Raw genomic sequence first — 12,253 nt, 5'->3', positions numbered from 1 at the left:
GGTTGTCTAGGGACCTCCACCCCACATTTCTTGACTATTTTAGCTCCTGGCTGATGGCAATCTTCTCCAATATTAGCCCTGTTCTAATTCTTGGTCATTTCAATATCCACATAGATGATCCCTCCACAACTTGACCTCTTACTTTTTTGCTTCTTCTCCTCCCATGATCTTGTCCTCTAATATATTCAGCCACTCATTGCTATAGTCATATCATAGACCTGGTGATCTGTGATAAAAATTCTCTCTCTATAATCTCTAATTCATGTATCAGACTCTTTGACCACAACCTCCTCTTTTTCTAGTTCATTCTCTCTAGTGTCTTGATGACAAAAACCTTTTACAGTAACTCCTCTGGGAAATCCAATCACTTGGTCCAACAACATTTTCACTGCACCTCAACTCTTTGATCTCAGGTTCAATCCCATGGTAAATGATGATAATCATTTTCTTGTATACATTTCCACCTGACCTGACCCTCTTGTTATACTTTGGAAAAACAACCTAACCAAATCATTTCTCCCCTATACTAGACCTATACCCATTCAGTTATATGTGGCTACAGAAAACCTCAACCATACTAAGTGCACTTAAGCTTAATGAGTATAACTTTTAAGTGGGCCCTTAGTACTTCCAACAATCATACAATCTTTCCCTATTCTTTCTCTCCTACTCTTCTTGTCCATCATTCATATACTAGAGGCCTGATGCATGAAATTCGTACAAAAGTAGGCCCTCGCAGCCACAGCTGACTCGCAGCCCGGTGGCCCCGCCCCCTGCCCACTGGTCATTCTGGAAGGTTGTCTGGAAAGTTGTTCTGGAAGGTCATTCCGCTGTCTGGTCTAATTAGCATATTAGCTCTTTATTATATAGGATTCTCCTCTAATATCTGTAAGCTTCTGCTACATAGCAAGCCATCCCAATACATATTTGGCTTAAAGCAGTAATTATTTTATTTGCTTACTAGAGGCCTGGTGCATGAAAATTCATGCACTGGGTGCGGCGGAGGGGGGGCCCTCAGCCAGGCCTGCCTTCTCTCACAGTCTGGGAGCCCTCAGGGGATGTCCTACTGATGGCCTAGGCCCGCTCCCCATGGGGAGCAGGCCTAAGCCGCTGTCTGGCCTTCCTCTGCGGGAAGGCAACCGGGCTGATCAGGGGAAGGCACCGCCCCCATCACCCCACTACTGCTGCCACTGCCGGCTGTGGTGGCTGCAAGGCCTGAGCCCTGGGCCTCGCAGCTACCGGGGCTCACGGCTGCCTGAGCCCACAGCTGCCATGAGCCCCAGGCCTCACAGCCACTGTGGCTTTGTCTGGATGGACATCTGGAAGATGTCCGCCCTAATTAGCATATTATTCTTTTATTAGTACAGATGATTTTGTGGATCAGCAATTTGGATCAGGATCAGTTGGGTAGTTATGGACTCAGTGTCACTCATGTAACTGTGGTCATTTGGTGACTCAAATGCGGACTGGTTGGTCTAAAACGGCAGTTGAAGAAAGGGCATGACTTAAAAAAAGGTGACATGAGAGGTAGGAGAATTCTAGGCAAGAGCCATAATGTGAGGTATTTTCAGGAACAAGTTGTAGAACAATTTGAATGGTATAGCGGAGCCATATGTTACAATATAATATAGTGGGAATATGGTAAATGCATAGGAAGTGTCATGTTTGGAATTATCATAAAGCACGATCAAGCCCCAGGTCCACCAGATGTCCAAAAGAATACATGAAACCAGACTAGTTTGACAATATGATGAGCTTTCCTTATGCATTTTGGTTCTTGCATTTACTCCTCTTACTAAATTACATATTATTTTCTTAATTCTTAATTCTGTATAGGTTTAAGAAATTAAAAGTGTTGTGCCAATAGATTTTTCTTCTGATTTTAATAGTTTCATCAAGAGCATAATTCTGGCTTGTTGGATTTTTGCTCTGCTATTATGTTTCTATCACACCACTTCCTCTGGTTATTTATACCTCATCTATAGCATTCAGACATTAAAATAAAAGCTTTTGAAACTTATGTGAGAAGTTTAAAGGAAGAGCTCCCTATATATTGTAAAAACAGACAAGGTCACTGCTTAGTCAACCTTTCTTACAAAAGAGCTTAGTGATAACAGCTAAATTAGAGCTCTGATCAACCACAACTCATGATGGGCTCTGTTGATGGGTGCCCTTGGTAGACCTAAAGTGATGTCCTAAGAAATTATTATACTGCTGTTCCATAAGCCAAAATTGTATCCAAAGATGTAGCCTCTTGATCAGTCCACATATTTGACTTCTTACTCTCAGTCACGATCTCCAGTGTATCTATCATACTCCTAACGTGTATGTGGTTATTCCAGTGTAGGTTTAGATACACAAAGTCCTTCATTATTGAATTGCCCGCGCCATCTTATATTTTGGCGGGAAATTCACCCGACACCGTAGTGTTAAAAGCCATATGGAGAAATTTAGGACTACATACGATTTATTCATTCATTCATTCAATATTATTTATGAGAACTTTATTTTGGTCAAGTACTATGCTAGATGCTAGGTCTTCTACCCTCAAGATGTTCATGCTTTAGTTGGAGAGACCAACATTCCAATTATTATGTAAGTGCTATAATCGAATTAATTACACACAGATAACTGAAATGTTATTTTGACTTGGAAGTGGTGGGTGTTTTGGAAGCTTCCTGGGGTGTGATAATACCTGAAAGAAATTTTGAAGACTGAATAAGAGATGTTGATAAGAAGGAACAGGGGAATATACTGCAGGTAGAGAGAGTGGTGTGGGCCACAATGGACCTTCCCATGTTCAGAGTTAAAGTGGGGGAGGAGAGGGCAGATAGTGAGAGGAAAGATACTGGAAAAGAAGCAGGACAGATCAGAGAAAACCTGACTGTTCAACTACAAAGTTTTAATCATGTGTAAAAAGCAATGGGATGTCACTGCTGAAGTTATTCACTGAGTGATCAGATTTTCCCTTCAGAGCACAAAAGTGGAAGATAAATTAAGCATCTAAGCATGGATGAGGGTGGAGGTCTGGGATCTCTTAGGGGACTGTTGAATAGAAATGGTGAAGTCTCAACTAAGAGAAAAGCAGTAAAGAGGAGAGAAAGGAGTAATGTTGAGAGCTATTGAAAACCAGAAACTATAGTTCTTGGTGACCAGGTGGACAGTAAAGGAAAGAAAAGGATTTTGAAGATAATGTTTAGATTTTTTAGCTTTGGACATTTGGGAATAGGGTGACATCATCATCAGAGAACAGGAAACACAAGAGGAAGAATGGGGACCTTGGAAGAAAGTAGGGACTCTTCTTAAGTTCAAGATGTCATGGGACATCTAGGTGAATCTGAAAATGGAATGAACTATGGCAATTATATATTTAGACCCCATAGAATTAAAGGTGTGGGGTAAACTTTACCACCCCTAACTCCCTTCTGCCTATGTATATCCTAGCTCCTTTATTGCAAAAAAAAGGCCTCCATCTGAATGAGAGGAGAATAAAGAGAGAAGGCCTCATGGATTGTGTAGAAGGTGGGTGTTGACTGGAGGAAAGACAGGGATCTGAATAGACAGAGGGGAGAAGAAAAGGCAGTTCAGGGAGGGAACACAGTACCAACAAAGCTAGAACACGAGTACCAAGCAAGGCAGAGCACAGGGTTCAAGATGTAGAGAAGAGGAAAAAGAGCATGACTAAGAGGATGGCACTGGATTTCCTAATGAATGTATTCTCTGGATGGATGCTAGAGAGTGTAGACTTCAAAGAATCAGCAGGAAGAAGCCATGGTAGGAGTTTGAGCAGAGGAAGAACGTTATAAGAAATGAGTTGCTTCTTGATTTCGGTAATATGTTCTGGAAAAAGCATCCAGTAGAAAAGGCATATATAATAGGAAGCAAAGAGATCTACTCAAGAGGTGACTGGGGTCTTCCAGAACCTCTAGCTGCTTTGTAAAGGGGAGAAGAACTTCCTGGGGTTCTACTGGCACAACTCTTTCCTGTCAGGAATACGGACGGCAACACCTGGGGGACTGGGATTGAAGAAAGTCACACTACACATTCTTTCAAAGAGGTCCAAGCTATAGCCCTCTTGAAGAAGCAAGAAGAGCTCCATGAGTTTTTTTTTTCTTTTAGGGACATACAGAAGCAAATAAAAATAAATCTTGTGGTAATGACTATTTTTACTCAATTACACATGCATTACTAAGTGTCACAAATCCCTGAGGTAGAAGGTGTGATTTTCTGAATCTGCCGCTGTTGAGATGAGAGAAATTGCTCAGTGTTGATAACACTGTTGGATGTTGCTAATGTAATTACAGTTTCTCAGACTGGTCTCAAAAATTAAGGTTCATCTATTTTCTATTTTCCTTTCCCTTTGGGGAAAATAATAATAATGTATAAGCTTGCTTGATTTGACTCTACCCCCAGTTTTCATGACATTTTTATTGTGTCTTATACCAAATGGATTGATTTTTTTTCATCTTGTCTTTGAAAATGTTATTTACACAAAGAGATTGAATGGACTTAATTTGTTTAGTCTCCCAAAGTGATGCTTCTAAGTGGGTCATGATAATCTAGTAAATATATTATGTGAATAGAGGTGATATGAATAACTGAAAAACTTATTCATAGCGTACAGAGAACAAAAATGGATAAAAGGAAGTTGGCTAACAAATAGGACTGAAATGTTAGAAGAAAGATGGACATAAGGTGTTCATATTAGTTGTCCCATTAAAACACAATGAAAATTTAGAGAATTTCTATGTATCATTAGGGCTTCACTGTTGCTGTTGTGGTAGTTAAGTAGATACAGAAGTGGCCCAACATAACTAATGTAAAGTTCTCCTCCTTGCTTCTTTGGGCATCATAGACTGTTGATCTTTTTTTTAAAATATATTTCATTGGTTTTTTACAGAGAGGAAGGGAGAGGGATAGAGAGTGAGAAACATTGATGAGAGAGAAACATCGATCAGCTGCCTCCTGCACGCCCCCCACTGAGGATGTGACCGCAACCTAGGTACATGCCCTTGACCGGAATCGAACCCGGGACCCTTCAGTCTGCAGGTCGACGCTCTATCCACTGAGCCACACCGGTTAGGGCTAGACTGTTGATCTTAACTGAATTTCTGCTTCAGAGAATTGTAAAGTACCATTATAAGATTTCAAATGTTTCCCATTTCTTGTCCTTTATCAGGGTCTCTAACATAGCTTCCACATTTAGTCTACTTGTTAAAACAACCTTAAACTTCCTAACTCATTATTATTGTGCGTGTTGCAACTGCTGATAACCATAAATTAAGTAAATTTTAAAAGACTTTGTAAAGGAAATGTCAATGATCAGAGAAACAACTGTCTTAAATGACAGCTTTAGGCATGTAAAATTCATGGATAGATGGAAAGGCTATAAGCATGTACAATGTATTCAGCATTGACAGAGTGCTATCATTTATAATATCACATGGAAACCTATCACTTACATTTCAATCAGGCCATAGAAGAGCATAGCCAGAATGGCTAAGTTAAGAAAAAGTGGCAACTATGTGGCCTTAAACATGGGAGCTTTTTTTTTCCTCCATCAGACCACCTTTGGCTACCAACATTGGGAAACATGGGAAAGAGGAACTTTAGGATAAGGTCTTGCTCAGATCTTCTCTTTTATGGAAAAACAACCAGTTAACATAAGTAATATTTTACAATTATGCACTGCCCAGGGAGGTGAGGCAGTATTGACTTTGGAATCAGATTTCCTGGGTTCAGATCAGATCCACTTGCTGTAAGATGGGTGATCTTGGACAAATTAATAAACCTCTGTGTGCCTCAGTATCCTTATTTGTAAAATGGGAATAATAATGGTCTCACCTCACAGGGTTGTTGTATATAGAAAACATTTTACATGCAGAGAGCAGAGTAAGAACTCAATAAAGGTTATAAATGATGATAAAGACAACACCACACTGTCCAGAGCTCTATGTTGGGAACAGGTTCAGAGGACTGCATCAAGCTCTGGATGCTCAGTTTTTAGAGGCTTTGACAAATGGATCAGCCCGGAACGTTGAAGAGCATGAAAAACCACATCAGAAACTGTTAAAGGGACAGGAATTTCAGCCTGTGGAAAAGGATAACCCAGAAGCTGTTCAGAAACATCAAAGAGCTGGCACGAGCAAGAAGAACTGACTTGTTTAGGAAGTCACTGGAAGTAGCGAGTGAAGGTTATGTGTAATTTTGCACAAAAGAAGACATCTGGCAATGAAATGAGTTGCTTCTCAAAATAGCAAGTACCCGTTACTAAAAGTATTTATACAAAGTTTGCACAATCCACTTAAGTGAATTATTAAGATAAGATTCCATCTTTGTATGGGAAACTTGAATAATAATTTCAGGATATTAGAGACTAAGAACTCTTTTTGTTGTGTTTTAATTTAATTTTAATATTACTAATAAGTTTTCAGATGCTGCCTCTTCCTCCACAGCCTTCTTGGGATGTGTGCTATTGCTGAAAGATGTAGATACAGCCAGCATTCTCTGTGCCAACATTACCAAAATATTTTCACCAAGAGGTTAATTAGAACCATTTGTGGAATTTGATAGGATTTTGAAATTCTAATGCTTAACATCTTCCATCATTTTATGTTCGCCTTATGTTAACTGGAAAGTAGGTACCATTTTATAAAAACAACAATTTCATAAAGACTAAAACTCCCTTGAGTAGAAGACATTTGCAGTCTGTTTACATTATTTTATCTCATTTGATCCCTTAGCAAGTAATATTATTTCCATTTTACAGATGAGGTTCTGCTGGTTTAGTGGCAGTGTGGACCTGAGCACACACCTTCTAACTCTCAATCCATGCTCCTTCCATTTGCCCTCACTCACTGCTTCAACCTCTTTAGTCCACATACATCTGAAGACCAAAGACAGGGACACAAAGTCTTGTCAGTTAAACTCAGTCATGAAAGACAAAAAGCAACCAGCTAATGGTCTGCCAAAAGTAAACCTCAAAAGGAAATATGGAGCTTGAAATTCAATTAGAGAAAACTGTGGAGAGATTTTTAAAAATAAAACCAGTAGGGATTAATTAAAGAAATAAAATTAGTTAACCAAAAGGGCCAAGGTTTAGATACATTGGAGCTGAAAAAAACAAAGATAGCTCAGCTGTGGTGGCTCAGTGGTTGAGCCTCAACCAATGAACCAGGAGGTCACGGTTCAATTCCTGAGCAGGGCACATGCCCAGATTATGGGCTTGATCACCAGTAGGGGACTTGTAGGAGGCAACCGATCAATGATTCTCTCTCATCATTGATGTTTCTGTCTTGCTCTCCTTCTCCCTTCTTCTCTGAAATCAATAAAACTATAAAGAAAAAAATGTCTAGGATCTGGGAAACTAAGAGAGCATGGAGAACTAGGAAAGGAAGCGGATAAAATGAATGAACGTGGTGAAGGAAAAGTGAGAACCATCAAGAACAATACTAATATAGGTTGGAGTACCAAATGGAACAGTAGGAGGATTAAGACAGGCACAAGGAGAGGTCAATAAAAGAATATCCCCAAATGGAAAATCACTATGAAACAAAAATAAAAAGATAGAATAAAAAGGCAGTCAGGGGGAGCAAGATCTGAATGAAGAAAAACAGATTGTTTTTGCACGTTGTTTTCTACAGGGGTAAAATTCTATTTGGCTTTATTTGGGCTGATTTTCTTTCCACTATGCCTCCCTCTGAGCTCTCCAAAAGGGAAATGCTGAGGGTGTGAAGGGGATGAAAAGTCAAACTACATATTTGTAATGTGCTTCCAAATGCCACTGGGAAAACTACTGCAGCCCACTTGGTGTGTAACATATTTTAACACTGTTAAACTGTGATAGTCATGATGATAGCACTAGTTGGTATTGGTAGGGGGAGGACCATGAGTCAGATTTGAAAACAAATATTGTCAGTTTTCTGCTCATATATTTGATCTTCAATAGCATTATGAGTCGGTATTTAAAACTATATCATTTCTTAAATTGACGCACTGGAACAGAACTTCTAGACCCTCAGATAAAAGGGAATTACTCTAGACATGAGAATGAGCAGAACAGTGCTTTTGGATCTGCTTCAGAGTATCATCCAAATACACACAGACTGCCATAGACATCTATCGAAGCCCTAAATCAGGCAACTTGATTGGCCCTTGGCCACCCCATCAAATACTTGCTCTAGAAGCAGCTTCTCCCTAAGGAGCAATGTCCTCAAGAATGTTCAGAACAAAATGACTTCTCTCCATCATTGACATCAGGAATTTTCTCCACAGAGAAAGGTTGAGTGAAGATATAAAATAGGTAGAGGAGGGAGAAGGGAGTGAAAGGAATATGAGAGAAGCTGCTATATGACTAAAAAATGTTACCAGCTATGGTAACATTAAATTCTTGAAAGCCTCAGTGTTCTTAACTGTTAAATAGGGATAACCATAGTACTTAACTTCAGGGTTGTAGCAAGAATTAAATGGCATAACATATGCAAAGCACTGAATGCAATGTCTAGTGTTCTGTATAGTAAGTGCTCAAAAAATGGAAATATTATGATTACTACCATTTATCTACTTCTACTTTTGCCTTGATTCATTCTTTACTTCATTCAACAAATGTTTGTTGACTACCTACCATATGCCAGGTACTGGGCTGGGACTGTGAGTATAGATCTGTATAAATCAGACATCTCTCTGCCCCTGTGGACTTTACAGTATAGTAGAAAAGACATAATATGAAAATTAACTGTTAAATTGTTTGACCACATCTATATATAAAACCCTAATATACAAATAGACCGAACAGCAAAACAACTGAACTGAACAACAGTCGCTATGACGTGTGCTGACCACCAGGGGGCGTGGGTGGAACATGGAGGGCATCAGCAGCAGGCGGTAGAGCGCAGAACATAGCGGGCATTGGCCACTATGGGATGGTGGAGCAGGTGAGTGGGGGTGCCAGACCAAGGCGGGGCGCCAGTTGCTGTCATCAGGGTGAGCCTCTAGTGGTTGCTGAAAATTCTTTGCTCCCACGTGCCACAGTCCCACTGGGTGCTCGCACCTACTGCCAGTGCCAGCCCCACTCACACCTGCTGCCAGCGCCCGGTGCTGGCCCTGATCACTCGGTGCTGTCAGTGGGTGGGAGTGGCGGCTGCCAGCCCTGATCACCCCTGAGGGCTTCTCCACCTCCCCCTGCTCCTGAGAGGCAATTCGGGCTGGCAGCTGCCACTAGCACCTGCTGATGGCGCCAGCCCCAATCGTTCCATGCCATCAGCACATGGGAGTGGCAGTGCTGGGAATGGGGCTGCCAGCAGACAGGGGACCAGGGGCCATGGTGGGAGGGGCCAGATGGAAGCATGGAGGATGGGCTGAGACCTGCCCCTGTGCCCACCACAGCCTCGCAGCCCACAGTTCCTTTCAAGGTGTATGAATTCATGCACTTGGACCCTAGTCTGTGATAAATGCTATGAAAGAGAAGTCCCGAATACTGCAAGAGTGTATAACAAGGAACCTGATCTAATCTAGGGCTTCTTTAAGAAGTAAGTTTTGCCCTAGCTGGTTTGGCTCAGTGGATAGAGTTGGCCTGCGGACCAAAGGGTCATGGGTTCGATTCTGGTCAAGGGGCACATGCCGGGTTGCAGGCTCAATCCCCAGCAGGGGGCGTGCAGGAGGCAGCCAATCAATGATTTTCTCTTATCATTGAGTAGTGTCCCAGTGCATGGATTCGTGCACATTGAAAGGAAATTAATTAGATTTTAATATCGCTATTCACCCTTTCTCTATAATAGAAGCATCAACCAAATTCATAGTCAACAATGACAGATCAAAACACACATGTGCGATTGGTGCCAACGAGAGCTTTATATGTATTGCGCCTGCTTTTTGATCTAGCTAAACTTTTTCCAGCCCAGTGAAGCACCACAACTTCTCTTTCAGATAAATGTCAGCAACACAGCAGTAAATATTAACACGAAGCAGATTATTACTGTAGATCACGCAGGGAGAACAAAGGGTAAAATATTTAACTGCAGCAGTGTTTGACTATATTCTACACAGTAAGAAAACCTGAAGTCATTTTCAAGTTCCACCATTTCTTACTTCTTTTCAGTCGGGTCAAGTTTCTAAACTTTCTAAATCTCCGTTTTCCAGCTAATGAAAAAAAAAAAAAAGATTCCACTGAGTCTCCTATCTACCTAATCCAGGACTTCTGTGAGGATCAAATGAAATGAGGCACATGAAAATGCTTCACAAACATTTGGTTAAACTGTAAAATGTTTGCACCTGGCTATAAAGCAAGTCAGATGCCTGGGCTGAAGAAACTCCAAGGAAGCTAGTTGCTAGGGAGAGGAAGCTGGGCATTACTATGTGATGTCATTACCCATCACCCACAGCTACCTTTTCTGGACTGGGCTGGACTGTGGGCCACGGGCCACATTCCCCCATGGGGTCTTGGCAGCACTGGCTGCAATTTGGTGGGGTGTCGCTCCAGGGTGGTGATGGGGCCTATGTCCCACTTGGGGGAAGCCGAGTGTTGGTTTGTCTGTGCCAGGTCCGTGGTGCTGTTTATGTTTAAATGGCCAGTGTGCATCATGGCAACTCCTGAGTTGCGCATCTCCCCCCTGGTGGTCAGTGTGCGTCATAGCTACTGGTCTGACAAATGGACACTTAGCCTTTTATATATATACTAGAGGCCCGGGGCACGAAATTCGTGTACGTGGGGTGGGGTGGGGGTCCCTCAGCCCGGCCTGCACCCTCTCCAATCCAGGACCCAATTTCAGAGGGATCGGGCCTAAACCGGCAGTCAGACATCCCTCTCGAAATCCGGGACCGCTGGCTCCTAACCGCTCACCTGCCTGCTTGCCTGATTGCCCCTAACCCCTCTGCCTGTCTGCCTGATTGCCCCTAACCGCCTCTGCCTCGGCTTCTGCCACCATGGCTTTGTCCAGAAGGAGGACTGAATGACCAGAAGATGTCCAGTCTATCCAGTCTAATTAGCATAGTCCCCTTTTATTAGTATGGACTAGTGGCCCAAAGCATGAAATTCATGCACATTAAAAAGGAATAAATTAGAGAAAATATTTTAATATTGCTATTTGCCCTTTCTCTATAATAGAAGTGTCAGAGATGAAAGAAATTTAGTAAAATGTATATAAAAATCTTCCTCCTGTCAGAGTGTGGGGCACACCACAGGACCCAGAGTCAAGTCCCCATCCACCCGCGTGCTCCTCGAAATTGAGCGAGACCCAGACCCGGCCAGCCCTGCTCCCACTGGGAGAGATCCAGACCCAGCTGGCCCCACCCCCGTCAAGCCCCACCAGGCAGAGGGCTCAGCCTCAGGTCCCCCAGTCCAGCGCCAGGCAGGGGGCACAGCCTCAGGTCCGCTGGCTCAGTGCCGGGCGGAAGGCGCAGCATCAGGTCCCCCGTCAAGCACCACCGAGTGGTGGCACAGCCTCAGGTTCCCCATCAAGCCCCGCTGGGTGGTGGCACAGCCTCAGGGCCCCTGTCAGCCCCGCTGGGTGGGAGGCACTGCCTCAGGTCCCCTGTCAAGCCCCGCCAGGCCGGGGGTGCAGCTTCAGATCCTCCGGCACATGCTCAGTTCTCCGAGCCTGAGGTCCCCTGGCCCAGGCTGGGGTGGAGGGGCATGCCTTGAGGTCCCCTGTCAAGCTCCGCCAGGTGGGGGGTGCAGCCTGAGGTCCCCCAGCCTGGCCCCAGGGCAGGGGGCATGGCCTGAGGTCCCCGTCAAGCCCGGCCAGGCAGGGAACATGGCCTGAGGTCCCCTGTCAAGACCTGCCAGGTGGGGGCGCGGCCTGAAGTCCCCTGGGCCAGGGGGCTGGCTTTAAGGTCCCCCGTCAAGCTCCACCAGGTGGAGGCCACGGCCTGAGGTCCCCCGTCAAGCCCCGCCGGATAGGGGGTGCGGCCTGAAGTCCCCAGGCCTGGGCCATGGCGGGGGGCACATTTGAAGTCCTCCATCAAGCCCCGCCAGGCAGGGGGCAGGGCCTGAAGTCCCCTGGCCTGGGCCGTGGCGGGGGGCACGTTTGAGGTCCCCAGTCAAGCCCCACTAGGCGGGGGAGTGCAGCCTGAGGTCCCCTGGGCCGTGGTTGGGGGAGTGCTTTGAGGTCCCCCGTCAAGCCCCGCAGGCTGGGGGGCATGGCCTGAGGTCGCCCGTCAAGCCCCGCAGGCTCGGGGGTGCGGCCTGAGTTCCCCCATCAAGCCCTGCCAGGTGGGGGGCACGGCCTGAAGTCCCCAGGCCTGGGCCATGGCAGGG

The sequence above is a fragment of the Myotis lucifugus genome, unplaced genomic scaffold, assembly GCF_000147115.1.
Source record: "Myotis lucifugus unplaced genomic scaffold, Myoluc2.0 scaffold_20, whole genome shotgun sequence".
Taxonomy (NCBI): Eukaryota; Metazoa; Chordata; class Mammalia; order Chiroptera; family Vespertilionidae; genus Myotis; species Myotis lucifugus.
The sequence above is the reverse complement of the archived record's forward strand: the minus strand, read 5'-3'. Positions refer to the sequence as shown.